The sequence below is a fragment of the Branchiostoma floridae genome, chromosome 18 (assembly GCF_000003815.2).
Source record: "Branchiostoma floridae strain S238N-H82 chromosome 18, Bfl_VNyyK, whole genome shotgun sequence".
NCBI classification, from domain to species: Eukaryota; Metazoa; Chordata; class Leptocardii; order Amphioxiformes; family Branchiostomatidae; genus Branchiostoma; species Branchiostoma floridae.
In genome coordinates, this window is record NC_049996.1 from 1981268 (window position 1) to 1988019 (window position 6752).

Here is a 6752-nt window from a genome sequence, read left to right on the forward strand (position 1 = left end):
GACTCAACTAGGTTTAGGAAGGAAGGTGCGCTAACAAGACTTTATTATGTTTCACCTCATGGGAGGGAAACATATTGTTTTTCTATGTTTCTTCTTCCCTGACTTCTTCTTCTTCGGTTTTAAATATTATGGGCAATGACCTCAATCATATAACTGTCAAAATGGTTACCAGTTACGTAGCACCCTGTAGTGTTCGATTACATCGATGTACATGTAGCAAGTGGCAGGACAGAGCTGCAGGGGCTGGTCACTAGCCTCTACCAGGCTCCGTGGTGAGGAAATGATTTCTTATGTCGGCTGACTTCCCTAGCGTACTATTGACTCTATTTGTCCAATTTCTACATATACAGTTAGACCACTGATCCACGGAGCCTGGTAGAGGCTAGCTGGTCACCATATACATGTATATGAATGATAACGTTGTTTTCAATGTACAGGCAATTAATATGCAGGATAGAAACATAGAAATATTGTTTCAAATGCAAATTTGAAACGAACCTTGAAGCTTTGAACCCACAATACAAAGCTGTACTTTTTAACCAATGACAGCTCAAGAGCTCTTTTATTTTCCTGGACCGGTAAGCCCCTAAACGTGAAATCACTTTATCTAATCGGTCCAAAAATCGTTCCAATGTTTTTTCCTGACCATTTTTGGGACCGATCCAGCAAGGAATACTGGTTTCGTCTGATACCCACCCTTATCACAACACAGATCAATATTCATACTAAAAGTAGCAACAGTCGTTTGATCATGCACATAGTATGACCTTATCCAAGGCTGCATTGCAATATCTTTTTTTTTTTACTCAATGGTCACCACATAACAAGACCTAAAGGCCACTCCAAGGTTACGGGTTACATTGTAACTGTAACAGCATCTCTTCTCCCAAGGCCAGAAACATCATGATTGAGACCAGCTCGAGTGCTGACTAAGAGTGAGGACTAACTATAGCGCATTGGGCACCTTTTTTATAGGATCTGGAGACACGCGATTCAGACAACCAAAGAAGCGCAAAGGACGGGACCAAACTGCTGAAGTCTGGTACTCCATCGCTTACGGCACCTTACAAGGAATACAGCCCGGATGTCCAATCAGATCCCACCTTACCTCTTGGACTACAATCAACAGAACCGTTGCCAACTACTAGTACTTTTCCACCAACCACAGGTAGGCAATATTTAAAAAAACTAGAGTTCCTCGAAGACATACCTTCGCCAAATAAACAAGCATTTTGGAGTGGTTTTGTTTATTTATTGTACATGACTTGTGTTTGATAGAATTCCATTATGTAAGTCACCGCTTCGGCTATCTACATAGCAAAAATCATGACGTTCCGTCAACACGTTCTCAACGGTTATTTTCGTCCAAATTTTGAATGGACTTCGGCGCCTGCAGTTCCAAAAAAGCCGCTAGGGGGCCCCCAATTCACAGCAATTACTCTCTGACCCAAGGGCTATCTACCAGTCAAAAATCACGACCAGAACACGAGATATAAAAAATGGAAGTTCCGCTGCAGTTCCTTAGTAAGCCGCTAGGGAACCCTTCATTTTGCCGACCACTACCCACCTAACAAATATCATCAGGATCTATCCAAGGCTTCTTGAGTTATGTTGTTGACAGACACAAACGCACACGGTCAAACTTTCTGGCAAAAGTAACGAAGATGATACAGTTGGATGTAGCTAGAGGGAGTTGCCCAAACTTCAGACGTTTTTTGTTTATCTATTTGCACAACAAGAAAAATACATGATACATGTTACAACAAGAGTTCGTTGACCAAATACCCACATAAAGTACTTAGTCATTTTTTAATTGTACTTGTTTGTTATGTATCATTCAAAGGTCTTTAAGTCAACAGATTTTTTCATCAAGCAGTGACTACTTTTCAAAAGTAAACACACGTACCTCTAAATTTTCAATGGCTCCATCTTGTTCACAGAGTGACCTAGTTCTCGCGAGAGTTGTGAGAACTAGGCCGAGACTTGCATGGATCTTCTGCCCCCTCAACCTTAAAGGTCTTTTAGTTTTACTGACCACAAATTTCCAGAAACACGAGTTAAAAAGGCAAAGATAGAAGGTCTTCATCACCCAAGATGGACGAGATTAATTTCAATATTTCAAGTGCTCATATTTCTTAATCTATCGCTTCACAGGCATGAATGAGTGTGCGAAGAAACCATGTCAACACGGTACCTGTGTGAACAAAGATGTCGGCTATAACTGTACCTGCTCACCTGGATGGACTGGACAAGACTGTGAACAAGGTTAGTTATACCCTCTTTAGTGACTAGTACTAGGTGCTACAAGATCACAAATTCGCACTAAATACGCACACACCATACACCTACCCACCACATAAAAATCAACACTTCAGCGAGTCCAAGTGCAAAGATATAACACAAAACGTGTTGCTGCAATACCAAGGTCAACCAACAGGGGGTCCAAAATTGACCTGCACTATCACCATCCCCACACCTACCCACCAACCATTGCAAACCTTCTAGTGGTTCTTCAGATATACCCCATATAAGCTCCAGACTGAAAACAGTATGGCAACAATACCTCCATCTTCATCACATGGAAGTAAAAACAACAGTTACTCATTGGTCAAGTTGGGTTCAAGATAGTTTTTTTTTTTACCGTACAGACATAGATGAGTGCACCAACCAACCATGCCAACATGGAACCTGTGCGAACCAATATGGCGGCTATAACTGTACCTGCTCACCTGGATGGACCGGAAAGGACTGTGGACAAGGTTAGATATACCCTCTTTAGTGACTAGTACTAGGTGCTACAAGATCACAAATTCGCACTAAATACGCACACACCATACACCTACCCACCACATAAAAATCAACACTTCAGCGAGTCCAGGTGCAAAGATATAACACAAAACGTGTTGCTGCAATACCAAGGCCAACCAACAGGGGGCCCAAATCGACCTGCACTATCACCTTACCCACACCTACCCACCAACCATTGCAAACCTTCCATTGGTTCTTCAGATATACCCCATATAACCTTCTGAAAACAGTATGACAACAATACATCCATCTTAATCACATGAAAGTGAAAACAACACTTACCCATTTGTCAAGTTGGGCTCTAGATCGTTTATTTACCGCACAGACATAGATGAGTGCACCAACCAGCCATGCCAACACGGGACCTGTGCGAACCAATATGGCGGCTACAAATGTACCTGCTCGCCTGGATGGACTGGGCAGAACTGTGAACGTGGTGAGTTCTTCGTCCCAAATTCGTATAATGATGTCCATAGAAATGTTATTATAAGAATTTGTTGAAGTGTCAATTTGTTGTTATAGAATATTTTCACACACCATTGTCGAATAACAGAAGTTGTCCGAACTATGAATATTTTATCTCAACAGAGAAGCTCTTCTACTATTTCCTCATCAATTTAGCAAAGAATTACCGAATTTACCAACTACCTACCAACCAAAAATCACGACCATAGCTCCATTTAGAACACGAGATATCAAAACCGGACGCTCCAATGCAGTTATGTTGAAAGTCGCGAGGGGCGCGCCAAAAACTTATCATTTCGAGATCTCATCAACTATGAAGACAATCCATCCATGTATTCTGTAGCTATCCTGCACACAAAAGGAGAGACCGACTCACAATGCACACACCATATATGTAACCGATGTAGGTGGCGCTTTTGCGGCGAGAACACAATCCCTAACGTGTCTAAGTTTGTATCCCCCCTCGTCCTGGGTTTGACTTTCTTATCTGGCTCCTTAATTAACAGGCCAAACAGCCGTTGTCTTCTCTATGACCTTGGCCCCTACCAGTCAATTACACGGTTGTTTCCAACAAAGTGGTCCACTGAGATTCTTATCTTCTTTGTGTGCATGCATTCTTGGGGATCTTGTACATGTATATTTTGGTAAATATGTTGTCTATCTAGTTAGCTCACTTTACTATGTCTTCACACTGTGAACAGCCCCGACGTGTCGCCCAGGGTGGAAAGAGTACCAAAACCATTGCTACAAACAGATGACACAGCGCGTTCCCTGGGATAGAGCGGACAGCATTTGCAAAGGAAACGGAGCAAACCTACTTTCAATCAAGGACCCTTGGGAGGCACAGTTCATTCATGGATCAATCGCCCTTGCAAGTAAGTAAAAACAGCTCTTTGTAGTCAATGTCAGGTGTCAGAGGCTAAATGTCAGAGGTTAGATGTTAGAGGTTAGATGTCAGAGGTTAGATGTAGGGGTTAGATGTCAGTGGTTAGATGTCAGACGAGTTGTCAACTCAGAATATGGCTAATCAGGCCATTTCGGATCGATCAAAGGCGTTACATAGTACTCGTCAAGTAGAGGTTCGACTCCGGCTATGTTTTTACTTGTTTGAAGCCTTTTTTTCTCGGATTTTCTATATTGTACTGTTTTCTTCCAAACATAAAACAGTGCAAAATAGAAAACACGGTAAAACGCTTAAAAGACGTCAAAAATAACCGGAGCCGAAACTCTGCCTGGAGAGCTAGTAGTTGTCCTTAGTTGGACTAATACCTCGGTCTAGACCTTACCCAATATAAAACCCATAGACGCTACCCCAACCGCCTAGTCTGAGCCCTAATCCGTAATACTTAAGAAATACCTCGGTCGAGTTGATAGTAGCTTGAACCCAAACCCAACAGCTGAGGCCGAGCCCTAACCCTGGCTCTATCTAACTCTAGTTCTAACCATAACTCAACGTCTAGATCAAGCCCTAACCCTAACCCCTAACCCTAACCCTAACCCTAACCCTAACCCTAACCCTAACCCTAACCCTAACCCTAACCCTAACCATAACACAACCCTAACCCTAACACAAACCATAACCCAACATCTAGGTTGACTTTTACTCTAACTCTAAGCTTAACCAACACTAACTCTAGCTCCAACCATAACCCGACGCCTATAGGTAACTAGAAATATAAAATTTATCTAGAATTTATTCTAACAATCTGTTGCACTTTCATCTATATGTTGACCAGCTCCTCCAGCCCTATCCTGCCACTTGCTACATTATGTAATTGAACATCACAGGTCATCTGCTACTTTACCAGTAACCATGGAAACAGCCGTCTGGTCTAGGTCATTGACCTTATTTGCTTGGAACGGAAACAGAGCAAAAAGTTTGTTTTCCTTTTGGTGTATGTTTTCCTTTTCTGAAGGTAAACAAAAAAAGTGACCACGCGAAGTTGCATTGTACAATCTTGACTAGAACTTAATATTTTTCTTCAATAGCTGTTTTTCCTCAACCTCACTGGATCGGAATGAAGGGGGGTGGTCAGCTGGAGTGGACGGACGGGTCCCCGATCACATACGGCCCGTACTACCATCAACTCATGAAGTTCGTGAGAGAAGCTCAGAAGAAGAACATAGACGACTGTCTCGTCTTCTGGCCTTTGGTGTGTATCTATAACCCCCCTCCCCGTTTTAAGCAACGATCAGATTTCTGTTTGGTAGAATATGCAATGTTTTGATATCTTTTAGGCTATGTTGATTTCATTATCCGCAGGGTAACCTATTTCCGTTGTTTTTAATGAAAAAAAGAGCATTTAGGAAGACGAAGCCGAGAACCAGTGGTTTAAAACTGCAGCATTTTCAAATATTGCGGTATGAAACCACCGTACCGTTTGTCAACTGGGCATCTCTAGATACCATGCATTCAAAAACAACGGATATAGGTCACCTCACGGATTAAGGTGAACTACCGTTACTTGTGATGACTAACGTTTGTTATTTTGTGACTTTTCTTCCAAAAGTACGTGCAGCACGTGCTACAAGACAAATATATCAACAAGAATCCCTTCCTGGACTGGAAGAACTGCAGCGAACAAAACTCCTTCATATGCGAGAGCCCAAAGAATTAATCCTCTTATAAGAAAGCCCATCTTATTCTCCTACGCAGAGACATCCAACGGCAAACCTCCTCTTGTCTGACTCTTCTGTCTCAACCGTCACCATCAGTTCCTGGTCGCACTGCTTATAAATATTAATGATCTTACCCTTATACATTTTGTATATGCGAGATCCCTTTTGAAAACTGAAAGGCCTATTCTCTGATTGGCTGACAGCTGGTTTGTGGCGACGCCCACAGGAACTGATGGTGACGGTTGAGATAGCAGAGTACAGACAAGAGGCGGTTTGCTGGCGCCGTTGGATGTCTCTGCCTAGGAGAATGGTTCATCTTGGAAAAACAAGAAAAGGAGGCAAACTTTATTTAACGTCGTGATGTAACCGTTAGTTGACTTTTTTCGCTGTGTACCTTTATTCGTCGTTTTAAAAACTGAGCATTGATGGGATGATGATAATAATGTAACATGTGTAACACTGCCAGAATGTATACGTGCTAGAAGCAATGGATAACAAGATAAAGAGTTCAGAGACCTAATACCTCCGTGAAATATTTCGTAATTGTAGATTTAGTGTTTCATCTTGCCTCATTGATTATGCAAATGAGGCTATAATTAGCATGATCTACGATGGCCTTCTCAACCAAAAATCATATATGTTGTATGTGCAGAAGTCGTTTAGTTCGGCAAATTTCCATGTTTACTTTTCATAATGAATTATGCAAATAACTTGCACTTTTGTATACAACCTTATTGCTAAAGGATCTGTAAGAAAAATTGGTGATGTAAGTGTTTGGAAACGTTTTATGCATGCACATAAGAGAACAGGGAAGCTTATCTCCTTTTCTTAACGGTGAAGATATTGATGATGATGATTGC